Consider the following 16,666-nt stretch of genomic DNA (forward strand, 5'->3'; position numbering starts at 1 on the left):
AGGCTAGGCCTGAGCAGAGATAGAGGCTAGGTTCGTTGTTGGTCTGTCCACCCTGGATGGGAATAGATAGCTTGATGTAGAACAACCTAACTGTGTGTCCTGAGACAGGGAGGCTGGCAAAATAACTATAGATCTAATCCCAGCATTGGACTGTGTGGATCACAATAAACTGGAAAATTCTGAAAGAGATGAGAATACCAGACCATCTGACCTGTCTCTTGAGAAACCTGTATGCAGATCAGGAAGCAACAGTTCAAACTGGACATGGAACAACAGACTGGTTCCAAATAGGAAAAGGAGTACATCAAGGCTGTATATTGTCACCCTGCTTATTTAACTTATATGCAGCATTTCATGAGAAACGCTGGGCTGGAGGAAGTACAAGCTGGAATCAAGATTGCCGGGAGAAATATCAATAACCTCAGACATGCAAATGACACAAGCTTTACGGCAAAAATGAAGACAGCCTCTTGATGAAAGTGAAAGAGGAGAGTGAAAAAGTTGGCTTAAAGCTCAACATTCAGAAAACTAAGATTATGGCAACTGGTCCCATCACTTCATGGCAAATAGATGGGGAAACAGTGGAAACAATGTCAGACTTTATTTTGGGGGGCTCCAAAATCACTGCAGATGGTGATTGCAGCCATGAAATTAAAACATGCTTACTCCTTGGAAGGAAAGCTATGACCAACTTAGACAGCATATTAAAAAGCAGAGACATTACTTTGTCAACAAAGGTCCGTCTAGTCAAGGCTATGGTTTTCCAGTGGTCCTGTATGGATGTGAGAGTTGGACTATGAAGAAAGCTGAGAGCTGAAGAATTGATGCTTTTGAACTGTGGTGTTGGAGAAGACTCTTAAGAGTCCCTTGGACTGAAAGGAGATCTAACCAGTCCATCCTAAAGGAGATCAGTCCTGGGTGTTCATTGGAAGGACTGATGTTGAAGCTGAAACTCCAATACTTTGGCCACCTGATGCGAAGAGCTGACTCATTGGGAAAGACCCTGATGCTGGGAAAGATTGAGGGCAGGAGGAGAAGGGGATGACAGAGGATGAGATGGTTGGAGGGCATCACTGACTCAATGGACATGAGTTTGGGTGGACTCTGGGAGTTGGTGTTGGACAGGGAGGCCTGGTGTGCTGCAGTTCATGGGGTCACAAAGAGTTGGATATGACTGAGTGACTGAACTGAACTGAATCCCAGCATTGCTCTGAGGGGATGTGAATTGTTGATTTCTTCCCCAGTTACCCTTAGTAGCAGCTCAGGGTATTCTGAATAGGGAATATTTTTCTACTATGAATCCATTCTAGGTAATAAAAGAAATAATGGTAAAAGATTGGGCTGTCTGGTCTTACTAGGGGTACTAAGAGTGCCTCAAGAGCTGGTTGGATAGGATGATTATGTCTGCAGAGAGTGCAATGCCACAGTTGTAACAGGTGAGGCATGAGGTGGCCTAGAGGCCTGGGACTGCCAGACTTATGAACAATGACCTGGGGTAGCAGACTGGATGTTCAATGAGTGGAGTGGAGACCCGATCAAGGGGATATATTTCTTACATTAGTGGAAGAGCACTAAGGGTTTGGGCCTAAATGCTTATAGTGCTAATCTCCAAAGTGGCAAACATTATCCCAACAAAGTCAACTGCCCTCAAAGAGATGCCACTAATATGTGGATTTCTAAAAGACATTGTACTCCTGCCACATATTCTGGTGGGTCCACTGAAATGTCTTGCTATCATACATGTCATAGGAAGCATGGGAGATGAAGGCCTGAGTTTTTGGATATCCTGGGGGCTGTAGAACACCTCACAGCTGAGAGTGGCCTGCAGGGAATGAATTCCCCTGCTCCCAGGGCCAACAATCCAATTGTCCTGCTAGAAGATTGCAGAAACAGCATTGAGGGTTTGGGTAGGACTTGTGAAAGAAACTTATCCTCCAGAAATAAGAAGCTGAAGACCCTCTTAACACTGCAGAGAATATCACAGATAGGAAGAGGAACAGAAGAATAGGAGGAGAAAGTGGTAGGAAAGATGTGCCAAGGAGTCCACCGCATGGTCCTACTGGGAAGTGGCTTCCAAGCAGAAGGGGACTCAGTATTTTGCTTGAACCAATATGTGTCTGAAGAGCATGGGAGATGTCTTGCTGGGGGTGTACATTAACTGATTCATTCCATGATCTCCTTATCCTGTCACTGGAGCCTTTAAGCAGCAGGAGCCCTATTGGCTTTTTTTTTTTCTTTGCTCATTTTTTTTTTAAATTGTAATTGAAGGCTAATTATTTTACAAAATTGTGGTGGTTGTTGCCATACATTGACATGAATCAGCCATGGGTATACATGTGTTCCCCGTCCTGAACCTTTCTCCCACCTCCATCTCCATCCCACTCCTCAGGGCCATCCCAGTGCACCAGCCCTCAGCACCTTGCCTCATGATTGAACCTGGACTGATGATCTGTTTCACATATGATAATACACATATTTCAATGCTATTCTCTCAAATCACCACACCCTCGCCTTCTCCCACGGAGTCCAAAAGCCAGTTCTATACATCTGTCTCTTTTGCTGTCTCGCATATAGGATCATCGTTACTATCTTTCTAAATTCCACATATATGCATTATCTTATCCTTATCTTCAACAAAGGAGGCAAGAATATACAATGGAGAAAAGACAATCTCTTTAACAAGTGGTGCTGGGAAAACTGGTCAACTACTTGTAAAAGAATGAAACTAGAACACTTTCTAACACCATACACAAAAAATAAACTCAAAATGGATTAAAGATCTAAATGTAAGACCAGAAACTATAAAACTCCTAGAGGAAAACATAGGCAAAACACTATCTGACATAAATGATAGCAGGCTTCTCTATGACCCACTCCCCTGAGTAATGGAAATAAAAGCAAAAATAAACAAATGGGGCCTAGCTTTTGTACAACAAGGGAAACTGTAAGCAAGGTGAAAAGACAGCCTTCAGAATGGGAGAAAATAACAGCAAATGGAGCAACTGACAAAGAATTAATCTCAAAAACAAAAAATACAGGCAACTCCTACAGCTCAATTCCAGAAAAATAAGCAACCCAATCAAACAATGGGCCAAAGAACTAAACAGACATTTCTCCAAAGAAGATATACAGATCACTAACAAACACATGAAAAGATGCTCAACATCACTCATTATCAGAGAAATGCAAATCAAAACCACAATGTGGTGCCTTCTTACACCAGTCAGAATGGCTGCTATTCAAAATTCTACAAACAAATGCTGGAGAGAGTGCAGAGAAAAGGGAACTCTCTTAAACTGTTCATGGGAATGCAAACTAGTATAGCCACTATGGAGAACAGTGTGGAGATTCCTTATGAAGCTGGACATAGATCTGCCATATGACCCAGCTTTGACCAACCTAGACAGTCTATTAAAAAGCAGAGATATTACTTTGTTTAAAAAGGTCCATCTCGTCAAAGCTATGGTCTTTCTAATAGTCATGTATGGATGAGATAGTTGGACCACAAAGAAAGCTGAGCACCGAAGAATTGATGCTTTTGAACTGTGGTGTTGGAGAAGACTCTTGAGAGTCCCTTGGACTGCAAGGGGAACAAACCAGTCCATCCTAAAGGAAATCAGTCCTGAATATTCATTGGAAGGACTGATGCTGAAGCTGAAGCTCCGGTTCTTTGACCAACAGATGTGATGAAGTGACTCATTGGGAAAGACCCTGATTTGGGGAAATACTGAAGTCAGGAGGAGAAGGGGATGACAGAGGATGAGATGTTTAGAAGGCATCACTGACTCCATGGATGTGAGTTTGAGTAAGCTCCAGGTGTTGGTGATGGACAGGGAAGCCTGGCGTTCTATAGTCTATGGGATCATGAAGAGTTGGAGATGACTGAGCAACTGAACTGATCTGAACTGAATTGAAAATGAATCCTAAAAAATATAATAGCAAATAAAGAAAATTTAAAAATATGGGGGAAAACACTGTAATATAACTAAGTGGTATTGTATAAAATTTTTGAGCAAATTTTGGAGATAGTGAATGTCAGGGAAGCTGGAGCACTACAGTGCACGGGGTCATAAAGAGTGTACACATCTACCAACTGAGGAACTATAACAACTGTATCTATAAGGAAAAATGAATTTATTTAAAAATGAGGTGTTTTTAAAGTGGAAAAAGTAGGTTTTAAAATTCTGAATTAAAGGAAGAAAGAATATCCTGGCTAGAATATAAACAAGGAGGAAAAAAGGAATAAAACCAGAAATCATAAAAAGAAGAGAGCACCCAAGCCAATAAAAAAAACTGCTAAATGAAAATGTATACTAAAAACCAGACTAGCAAAACTACAAAATCAGAAACGTGGAAAAACCCTTTATGATTAAGTAATATTGTAAAATTGGAAAAAATTAATGAATTTATTTACAAATAAGATGTTTTAATAATAGAAAAGCATTGCAATAAGTAAAAATGTAAGGGATAATAAAGAAGTTGGGACTAATACAAAAAAAGAAAAGAACAGAAGGGGGAATAAAGGGGAACAAATTAAAGGAGACAAATATATATAGAAGGGTAGTTCTACTTGCACCTGTCTAGGTGAAGTGAAGTAAAGTGAAAGTCACTCAGTCATGTCCAACTCTTTGCAACCCCATGGAATATACAGTCCATGGAATTCTCTAGGGCAGAATCCTGGAGTGGATAGCCTTTCCCTTCTCCAGGGGCCTGTCTAGGAAGCCTTCCAATATTGGACCAGTCTCTGGCCTGCTGTGCTGTGGGGACAGCTCAGACTCTAATCTGGTCCTACTGCTGTGTGTTCTTGCCTCCAATGTCCACAGCTGTCAGAGTTAGTGCAGTTTCTATTGTGGGAACTCTCAACATCCTTTAACATATTCCATAGGCACAGACTGTCTAGTTGAATGTGTAGATTCAATCTGCAGCTTCTACAGCTAGTAGGAAGGTTTTTTATCTTATTGCCTATCCACCCTCCCTCTGAGGTTCAACTATTATTTTATCCTCACCTCTGCATATGGGTTGTCCACAGGAGTTTGCTTCTGAGGCTGCCCTGGAGGTCTTGGGTCTGCACATAGGATTTTGGCACTGTTAAGATTTTTTATAATCTCTGTCAGCTCTTCCCCAGTGAGGTACGGGCACAGAGGTGGCATGGCTGCTTGTATTCTGGAGAACTCTGTGGCACCAGGTGTGCAGGGAAGCCAGTGGCCATGGGTTCATCACATCTTTGGCCCCCTAACTCACTCCTCATGTCTAATTACCTGTCTATTGCAGGTACCAGTGGACATGGGTGCATTAAAGGTGCTGTTAGAATTTTTTCCTAGCCTCTGGCTTCTGGCTTTCAAAGGGCTTCTCTGGATGGTCCTTCTGTATTGCTTGGTATGGCAGGAACTCAAAGGGCACCCCTGAATGGGGTTCTCTATTGCTTGGTGAAGCAGACATTCAAAGAGTCCCCCTGGCTGGTACCTTCTCCATTGTTTGGCACATCAGGCTCTCAAAGGGTCACCCTCCCTGGGGTCTTTCTCCATTAGTCAGTGAGTTTTGTATGGATCTAGATATTCCTTTCCAGTGGTCAGGGATTCCTGCTTGCTATCAGTGGATGTTCTGTAAGATCCTCTGCATCTGAAGATGCATTTGTGGAGAGAGACGTACTCCATGCCCACCTACTCCTTCACCCTCTTGAGACCACTAGATTTCTAATTTATATTCACGAAAATTTTGATACATTTCCATTTAGTTTGGAATCTAGTGTTACTGCCAGAAATCTAGAAAGCTTACTATTTTGGTGATTTTAAAAAAATGATTAGGACTTGAAATTTCTAATCAAATTCTGAGAATATGAAGAAATGCTGTGCTGCAAAGAAAACAAAACAAAACAAAAAAGGGAAATTAACATGTGATGCCATATTATTAACTAAAGTGTTGAGACAGCCCAGGCACAGGTTGGAAAAGTATTTCCAGATGCAGTGCATTTCAGAAGGGAGTGAGTTTATTAAGAGCAAAGAGCAGAGATAATATAGGTGCTGCCAGTGCAGCAGGCCAATCTCCTCACAGGCCAGGTAGAATAAATAGTTTCTGAGGCTCAGTAGATAAGTTTTATACCCTCAAGACAAAGAAAATTCCTCCTGGAAGTTTGGCATTAGGCGATTGGTTACGATGCTGTAGGGTGAGTATGATGGTGGGCATCTTTGCCTAATTTGGAATCAGGAAACCTGCCAGTTATGATCAGGGGCCTTTTGGCAAATACTTGCAAAGGGGCCCAATCATCTTCAGAAGTGACCATGCTTCTGGTGCAGGGTCAACTTCACCCCTTGTCTTACAAGTGGGCCAAATCTTTGAACCCTTAACACCCTCATGTATAACTAACTGTCTGTACCCATCTCCTTCACTATCTCCCACAGTTTGCTCAAATTCATGTTCTTTGAGTCAGTTGAGTAAATGATGCTGTCTAACCATCTCATCCTCTATCTCCCTCTTCTCCTGCCCTCAATCTTTCCCAGCATCATGGTCTTTTCCAATCAGTTGGCTCTTTGCATCAGGTGGCCATCAGCTCTTTGCTCTTCAGCTTCAACATCAGTCCTTTGAATGAGCATTCAGGACCGATTTCCTTTAGGATTGACTAGGTTGGTCTCCTAGCTGGCCAAGGGACTCTCAGTCTTCTCCAGCGCCACAGTTCCAAAGCCTCAATTCTTTGGCACTCAGACTTCTTTGTTGTCAAACTCTCACACCTTTACGTGTCTACTGGGAAAAAAAAAAAAAGAAAGAAACATAGCTTTGACCATATGGATCTTTGTTGGCAAATTGATGGTTCTGCTTTGAATACATTGTCTAAGTTTGTCATAGCTTTTCTTCCCAGGAAGAAGAGTCTCTTAATTTCATGGCTGCAGTCACTGTATCCAGTGATTTTGGAGCCCAAGAAAATTAAGTCGGACACTGTTTCCATTTTTATCCATTCTATTTGCCAAACCTCTCCTAGGCTTTGTCCTGTCTCATTTTGTACTTCAAGGCGAAACTTGCCTGTTACTCCAGGTATCTCTTGACTTCCTGCTTTTATATCCCGGTGCCTTATGATCAAAGGGCATCTTCTCTCTGTATTAGTTCTAGAAGCTCTTGTAGGTCTTAGAACTGTTCAAGTCCACTGGTGGCTTATATGGTAAAGCACTGAAATACAGAGACTTCCATTTTTTATATAGGAAAATCTGCTCCTCGATGTTCATGTGAAATATAGAGATTTCCACATTCTTTGCAGGAAAAAAATACCATCCTGATTTTTAAATGTGAAATACCGAGAATTCCTTCTTTTGTGTAGAAGTGACACCTAGATTTTCATATATGAGTTATAGAGAACTCCATAATTCAAACATGAAAATTACATGCATATTTTCACATAGGAGAATTTTGCCTACATGTCCATATGTGACATACAGAGAATTCCATATTTATGTAGAAAATTTGGCATGTGGATGTTAATATAAGAAGTACAGAAAATTCCATATATCATGTAGGAAACCTGGCAACCAGATAATCTTGTGTTAAACATAAAGAATTCCACATATCATGTAGGAAAACTCAATATCCAGATTTTAATACATGAAATACAGAAAATCCTATATTTCAAATATGAAAATCTGCACCCAGACCATCATATACAAAATCCAGAAAATTCCATTATTCATATCTTTTACAGGAAAAAAAAGTAATTTTGAAAATCAAATACACAGTGGGAAAGAATGTGTGTGCCAATGCAGGAGGCATAAGACATGCAGGTTCGATGATTGGCTTGGGAAGATCCCTGGAGAAGGAAGTGGCAACAAAGTCCAGTATGCTTGCTTGGAAAATCCCATGGATAGATAAGCCCTGCAGATTAGTGTCCACAGAGTCACACAGAGTTGGGCAAGACTGAGCACAAATACACACATGTGCCATATTTAAGGAACGAGATATAAAAACTGAATACTTTATATGTGAAAATCAGCTTCCAGGTTCTCCTATATGAAATAATGAACATTCAGTATGACATGGGAGACATACCCACTGAGATCAGACCTTCTCAATTCACACAGTAGGAGAATGCTTTGTCAAACTTGAGAGGCAAATAGGGGTGGTTTCTGCTGAACCACAGAGAGTATAGGCATCTCTCCCTCTCTTGCAGGGTACACATGAACACTGCACAGGACTAAAGTGGCTTGGCCACACTTTGGACAGGGGGAGAAACAGGGCATGCTCTTGCTGGCACTGGATACCTCCCTGAGTCTTGTTTGAATGCCAGCCAGTGAGATGCTAAGGACAGCTCCCCGTTAATGGCCATGACTCACTGGTGCCAGAGGCACAGAAGTCTGCCCATTTGCCATATAGAGGCCCTTTGAAAGTAGTTCTCTTTTCATCCAGCCTCCAGGTGAGAACGCATCCCAACTTACCCTGTCACCACAGCTCTGTGGAGCTGGGAGAAGGATATTTTGCATACACCATACTTTGCATTGTCCTGATACCTAAGCATTCTGGGAAGAGTATAAAGGGTGATGCTACAAACTGGCAAACTCTACAGAAAGCAGCTGCTTATGGGCAAACAGTGCCCATCCCTCTCAGAAACATTACAAAAAAGGAAAGGTATGCTCATGCTCCTGGTCAGGTCATGGAAAGAATGCTCCTGCACTTCAGAAGGACAGAAAAGTCCTTGCAGCTGGGTGTCCAAGATGTTGTGCCACCCCAGATTCTGTGCCTGGAAATCCAGCCTATTCTGTTTCTCGGCTGCTTTGCATCCTCACTGACCACCCCCAGGTGCTTTCTTCCTGCCTGTCCTTTTTCCCAGGCATCCAGGGAGGAGCAGGATGTTTCCACTTACATCTTGCTTCCTCGGTGAGATTCTTTGTCTTGTTTCCCTGGCTTCAGTGCTTTTGATGGCCCATGGTATATGTACCTTTCACAAGCTCTTTCATATTTTTGGTGTCAATTCTTCCATCCCCTGGCTAGGCCAATTCCCACATCTCACACACACAGGTGTGCTGGCAGGCACACACACATACACACATGCACAAACACACACACCCCTGAGAGGAAACTTGCACACGTGTAGAAGTATAGGTTTACTTCTCCAGGATAATGGATTATGGTAAGCACCCCTCTTTCTTTGTTCTGGTTATTTTCTTTCACTTGCTCATCGATCATGTCAATGTACACTTCTACCTCTATGATTTATCCTGAAAGGTCACAAAATCTTGAGATTTGCCCCTGAGGGAGACCAGCCTGCAAAGCAGGAGGCAGGGTTGGAAGTGCTCACTGTTGATAGCTGAGTGACATGTGCCTGTGTTCTATATTTTCCCATCACCGTGGACAGGATCAGAGTGCCAATCACATCGGCATGATTTCATTCCCTGTGCCTTTCTTCTAGGAACCAGTCAGATATGGCAAGGGGCTTGGGGCTCAGCTGACTTGAAGCACCCTTTTCTCAGCCTTCCCCATTCAAGGTCATTCCTTGGTAATGTCATGCCCTCATAGCAAGCCCATAACACCCTCAGGCCCATGACCTACTGAGCAGGGTCTCGGTATGCTTCTTAACTGTGTAGCTTTCTGCTTGCAACTGTTTTCCTTTTCCCCAGAGGGTTATCTCCCTGTAGCAGGAAAAGGCCAAATAAATGCCTGGTCCTCCAAAAGGTCAAAGAGAACATGACAGGCCTGTGTCTGATACAATGTCATGAAGAAGATACACATGGGTCTAAAGGTCTTCTGCTTAGATAAGGCACTGAACATGAGGTCAAAAAGGTAAGATTGTGTCCCTACCTGTTGTCCCTTTTGTTTACTACTACCCAGACCCACGCAGCCCCCACAAGGATGGTGCCCTGGGAAACCTGCCCTTTCTGGGCCCACAGCTCATGCCTCCTTTGTGCAGAAAGCAGCATCCCTCTCCCAAATGCACCAAGAGGGCTTGATTCCACTCTTGGCCTCACTGACTTGCTAAATGTCAGGGCTCTTTTTCTGCTGCCTTTACTAGGCTGTGGTAGCTCTGCTTACAGCTCGGGCATCCCTGCTAGCCTACAGACCACTAATGGTTGGGCCGGGGACATTCAAGATGCTTACTTAGAAGCCAGGGCTCCTGAAGATGGCAGAGGAATAGGACGGGGAGACCACTCTCTCCTCCACAAATTTATCGAAAGAACATCTGAACGCTGACCAAACTTCACAAAACTACTTCTGAAGGCTGGCTGAGGACGTCAGGCTTCCACAAAAACTGCACATTATCTTCAAAAGAGGTAGGAGAAATTATAAAAGATAAAAAGAGAGACAAAAGAGTTAGGGACTGAGACCCGTCCCGGGGAGGGAGTCGTAAAAGAGGAGGAATTTCCAAGCACCAGGAAACCCTCTCACCGGCGGGTGTAGGGGAGGATTTTTTATCTCGGAGGGCAACGTAACTGGGAGGAAAAAATAAATAAAATCCACAGATTACGTGCCTAAAGCAACTCCCAGCAAAGAACCCCAGACGCTCGCATCATCCGCCACCAGCAAGTGGGGGCTGAACGGAGAGGAGCGGGCGGCATTGCCTAGGGTAAGGACCGGGCCCGAGTGCCCCGAGGGCAATGTGAGGGAGCTAACGTGAGATAGTAACCTAAACTGTGGGACAGCGAGAGAGAGAGAGAACTATCCCGCGAAAAGCCCAACTCTAAGGCACTGCCGGCCCGCTCACAGAACAAAGGACTGAGCGATACCAGAGGAGAGCTAGCCGGCTGCGGACCGCCCCATCCCCCGCCGGACACAGCGGGCAGGCGCGGCCCGCCAGAGCCGGAAAGGGGCAAACTCCGCTCCAGAGAGGGCACCCCCTACCAAACTGCAAACAGGCTCCCAGTTTCTAAGCAAAGACTGCCTGAGATCCCGGAGGGTCGACAGCCGCCGGGAGGGTCGCAGCCAGAGACCAGCTCCCCAGAACCGACACAAAGCACACCGGAGCCGGGCGCGCCCGTAAACCGAGGCGGGGACCAGGGAGGTGATAAGCCGCACCGCCCCAACAGGGGAGAGCGCCCTCGCCAAACTCCTGGCCGCCTGGGCAGCTCCGACCGGGAACGGCACAAGCCGCGGGCGAAACCGAGTCTGCGCCTTTGTGGAGTAACCGGGAGCCTGAACCTGAGCGGCTTAGACCTGGGAAGTGCACGCAGCTCAGGGCCCGCTCCCCGGCCGAGTAACCTGAAGCCTGAACAGGGTAGACGGGGAAAGCACACACGCCGTGAGCGGGGGCGAACCCAGTGCGGCCGAGACACTGCGAGCTTACCACACACACGCCAGAATTGCAGTGTTCCTTCCTCCCCACAGCACGATTGAACAAGCGAAACTAAAGAGAACACCTCCACTGCTTTGTTGCAGGGCGGAAATTAGATACTGAAGAGATCTCCAAACAGAAGCCAAATAAACAGAGGGAAGCGCTTTGGAAGGGACAGGCCAACAGATTAAGATCCCTGTAGTTAATACCGACTGCATTGAAAAGGACCTATAGATCTTGAAAAGTATAAGCAGGAATAAGGATCTATCTAAAACTGAGCAGATCCCACACTGCTCACAACAGCTCCAGAGAAAGTCCGGGATATATATATTTTTTACTATTTTTTTTTTTAATTAAAAAAAAATTTTTTTTTCTCTTCTTTCCTTTTTCTTCAAGTCCTCTATTACACCTTTAACTTTCATTTTCATAACCCACTATTAACTTGCAAAAAAAAAAACCCCTATTTTTGAAGCAAACTACATACATATATCTTATACCTTTTGTGTTTTCTTTTTTTTAATGTTTTGTTTTCCTGTTCTACATTTTTCTACTGTTTCTTTTTTTACTGTTTTACTGTTTTTTTTCTTTTTACACTGTTTCCTTTTTTTCTTTCTTTTTTTTTTTTAGATTGTAAGTTTTATAAGAGTCTAACCTCTACTTTAGATTTTTAATCTTTGTTTTACATATTTGATATCAACTTTGTACATTTAAGAACCCAATCTTTAGGACCCATTTTTACTCAGGAGTGTGATCACTGGCCTGATCACTCTCTCCCCCTATTGATGCTCTTTCTTCTCCCTCAGGGAACCTCTATCTCCCACCCTCCTCCTTCTCTTCTCAACCCAATTCTGTGAATCTCTGAGGGTGTTCTGGGTACCGGAGAACACTTCAGGAACAGGATACTGCCCAGATCTCTCTCTCCCCTCTTAATTCTTCCCTTTCTACTCATGCTCACCTCTGTTACCTTCCTCCCCCCTCTCTATGTATCTCTGTGAACCACTCTGAGGGTTCCAAACTGTGGAAAGCACAGAGGGAAGTGCTTACTGGCTAGATAGCTCTCTCCACATTTGAATTCCCCTCTTCCCCTCCTGGTCACCTCAACCCACCCCCCCCACCTCATCTCTCCATGTAACTCAGTGAACCTTTCTGGGTATCCCTCACTGTGGAGAATCTTTTCACCATTAACCTAAAAGTTTTATTATTGAGGCTGTATGGAAGGAGAAGTCTTCAGGCTACTGCAAGAATAAGACTGAAAGCCAGGGGAAACATTAATTAATAAGAGACCATCCAATAGCCTCCATAAATTCACTGAAACCAAGCTCCACCCAAGAGACAATAAGTTCCAGAGCAAGACATACCACGCAAATTCTCCAGCAACGCAGGAACATAGACCTGAGCATCAATATACAGGCTGCCCAGAGGCACACCAAATCCATAGACATCTCAAAAATTAATACTGGTCACTCCATTGCACTCTAGAGAGCAGAAATCCAGCTCCACCCACCAGAACACCGACACAAGCTCCCCCAACCAGGAAGCCTTGACAAGCCAACTGTCCAACCCCAACCGCAGTGAGGAACCTCCACAACAAAGAGGAACTTCATACTACCAGAATACAGAAGGGCCACGCCTAACACAGCAATCTAAACAAGATGAAAAGGCAGAGAAATACTCAGCAAGTAAAGGAAAATGAGAAATGCCCACAAAGCCAAACAAAAGAGGAGGAGATAGGGAATCTATCTGAAAAAGAATTTAGAATAAGGATAATAAAAATGATCCAAAATCTTGAAAGCAAAATGGAGTTACAGATAAATAGCCTGGAGACAAAGATTGAGAAGATGCAAGAAATGTTTATCAAGGACTTAGAAGAAATAAAAAGGAATCAATATAGAATGAATAATGAAATAAAGGAGATAAAAGACACTCTGGAGGGAACCAACAGTAGAATAACGGAGGCAGAAGATAGGATAAGTGAGGTAGAAGATAGAATGATGGAAATAAACGAAGCAGAGAGGAAAAAAGAAAAAAGAATCAAAAGAAATGAGGAAAACCTCCGGGACCTCTGGGACAATATGAAACGCCCCAACATTCGAATCATAGGAGTCCCAGAAGAAGAAGATAAAAGGAAAGGCCATGAAAAAATACTCGAGGAGATAATAGTTGAGAATTTCCCTAAATTGAGGAAAGAAATAGTCATAGAAGTCCAAGAAACCCAGAGAGTTCCAAACAGGATAAACCCAAGGCGAAACACCCCAAGACACATATTAATCAAATTAACAAAGATCAAACACAAAGAACAAATATTAAAAGCAGCAAGGGAAAAACAACAAATAACACACAAGGGGATCCCCATAAGGATAACAGCTGATCTTTCAATAGAAACCCTTCAGGCTAGAAGGGAATGGCAGGACATACTTAAAGTAATGAAAGAGAATAATCTACAACCCAGATTACTGTACCCAGCAAGGATCTCATTCAGATATGAAGGAGAATTCAAAAGCTTTACAGACAAGCAAGAGCTGAGGGAATTCAGCACCACCAAACCAGCTCTCCAGCAAATGCTAAAGGATCTTCTCTAAACAGGAAACACAGAAAGGATGTTTCAACACGAACTCAAAACAACAAAGTAAATGGCAACGGGATCATACTTATCAATAATTACCTTAAATGTAAATGGGTTGAATGCCCCAACCAAAAGACAAAGGGTTGCTGAATGGATACAAAAACAAGACCCCTATATATGCTGTCTACAAGAGACCCACCTCAAACCTAGAGACACACACAGGCTGAAAGTGAAAGGATGGAAAAACACATTCCATGCAAACGGAGACCAAAAGAAAGCAGGAGTCGCAATACTCATTTCAGATAAAATAGACTTTAAAATAAAGGATGTGAAAAGGGACAAAGAAGGACACTACATAAAGATCAAAGGATCAATTCAAGAAGAAGACGTAACAATCATAAATATATATGCACCCAACATAGGAGCACCACAATATATAAGGCAAATACTAACAAGTATGAAAGGGGAAATTAACAATAACACAATAATAGTGGGAGACTTTAATACTCCACTCACGCATATGGATAGATCAACTAAACAGAAAATTAACAAGGAAACACAAACTTTAAATGATACAATAGACAAATTAGATTTAATTGATATTTACAGGAGTTTCCACCCCAAAACAATCAATTTTACCTTTTTCTCAAGTGCACATGGAACTTTCTCCAGGATAGATCACATCCTGGGCCATAAATCTAGCCTTGGTAAATTCAAAAAAATTGAAATCATCCCAGCCATCTTCTCTGACCACAATGCAGTAAGATTAGACCTCAATTACAGGAAAAAAAACTATTAAAAGTTCCAACATATGGAGGCTAAACAACACGCTTCTGAATAACCAACAAATCACAGAAGAAATCAAAAAAGAAATCAAATTATGCATAGAAACGAATGAAAATGAAAACACAACAACCCCAAACCTATGGGACACTGTAAAAGCAATACTAAGGGGAAGGTTCATAGCAATACAGGCATACCTCAAGAAACAAGAAAAAAATCAAATAAATCAACTAACTCTACACCTAAAGCAACTAGAGAAGGAAGAAATGAAAAACCCCAGGGTCAGTAGAAGGAAAGAAATCTTAAAAATTAGGGCAGAAATAAATGCAAAAGAAACAAAAGAGACCATAGCAAAAATCAACAAAACTAAAAGCTGGTTTTTCGAGAAGATAAACAAAATTGATAAGCCATTAGCCAGACTCATCAAGAAACAAAGGGAGAAGAATCAGATCAACAAAATTAGAAATGAAAATGGAGAGATCACAACAGACTCCACAGAAATACAAAGGATCATAAGAGACTACTACCAACAGCTATATGCCAATAAAATGGACAACTTGGAAGAAATGGACAAATTCTTAGAAAAGTATAACTTCCCAAAACTGAACCACGAAGAAATAGAAGATCTTAACAGACCCATCACAAGCACGGAAATCGAAACTGTAATCAGAAATCTTCCAGCAAACAAAAGCCCAGGACCAGACGGCTTCACAGTGGAATTCTACCAAAAATTTAGAGAAGAGCTAACACCTATCCTACTCAAACTCTTCCAGAAAATTGCAGAAGATGGTAAACTTCCAAACTCATTCTATGAGGCCACCATCACCCTAATTCCAAAACCAGACAAAGATGTCACAAAAAAGGAAAACTACAGGCCAATATCACTGATGAACGTAGATGCAAAAATCCTTAATAAAATTCTAGCAAACAGAATCCAACATCATATTAAAAAGATCATACATCATGACCAAGTGGGCTTTATCCCAGGAATGCAAGGTTTTTTTAACATCCGCAAATCAATCAATGTAATACACCACATTAACAAATTGAAAGAAAAAAACCATATGGTTATCTCAATAGATGCAGAAAAAGCCTTTGACAAAATTCAGCATCCATTTATGATTAAAACCCTCCAGAAAGCAGGAATAGAAGGAACATATCTCAACATAATAAAAGCTATATATGACAAACCCACAGCAAACATTATCCTCAATGGTGAAAAATTGAAAGCATTTCCCCTAAAGTCAGGAACAAGGCAACGATGCCCACTTTCACCACTACTATTCAACATAGTTTTGGAAGTTTTGGCCACAGCAATCAGAGCTGAAAAAGAAATAAAAGGAATACAGATAGGAAAAGAAGAAGTAAAACTCTCACTGTTTGCAGATGACATGATCCTCTACATAGAAAACCCTAAAGACTCTACTAGAAAATTACTAGAGTTGATCAATGAATATAGTAAAGTTGCAGGATATAAAATTAACACACAGAAATCCCTTGCATTCCTATACTCCAATAATGAGAAAACAGAAAGAGAAATTAAGGAAACAATACCATTCACCATTGCATCAAAAAGAATAAAATACTTAGGAATATATCTACCTAAAGAAACAAAAGACTTATATATAGAAAACTATAAAACACTGATGAAAGAAATCAAAGAGGACACAAGCAGATGGAGAAATATACCGTGTTCATGGATTGGAAGAATTAATATAGTGAAAATGAGTATACTACCCAAAGCAATCTATAGATTCAATGCAATCCCTATCAAGCTACCAATGGTATTTTTCACAGAACTGGAACAAATCATCTCACAATTTGTATGGAAATATAAGAAACCTCGAATAGCCAAAGCAATCTTGAGGAAGAAGAACGGAACTGGAGGAATCAACCTGCCTGACTTCAGGCTCTACTACAAAGCCACAGTCATCAAGACAGTATGGTACTGGCACAAAGATAGAAATATAGATCAATGGAACAAAATAGAAAGCCCAGAGATAAACCCACGCACATACGGACACCTTATCTTCGACAAAGGAGGCAAGAATATACAATGGAGAAAAGACAATCTCTTT

Source organism: Giraffa tippelskirchi, chromosome Y (assembly GCF_054371585.1).
Source record: "Giraffa tippelskirchi isolate mGirTip1 chromosome Y, T2T-mGirTip1v1.2.pri, whole genome shotgun sequence".
NCBI classification, from domain to species: domain Eukaryota; kingdom Metazoa; phylum Chordata; class Mammalia; order Artiodactyla; family Giraffidae; genus Giraffa; species Giraffa tippelskirchi.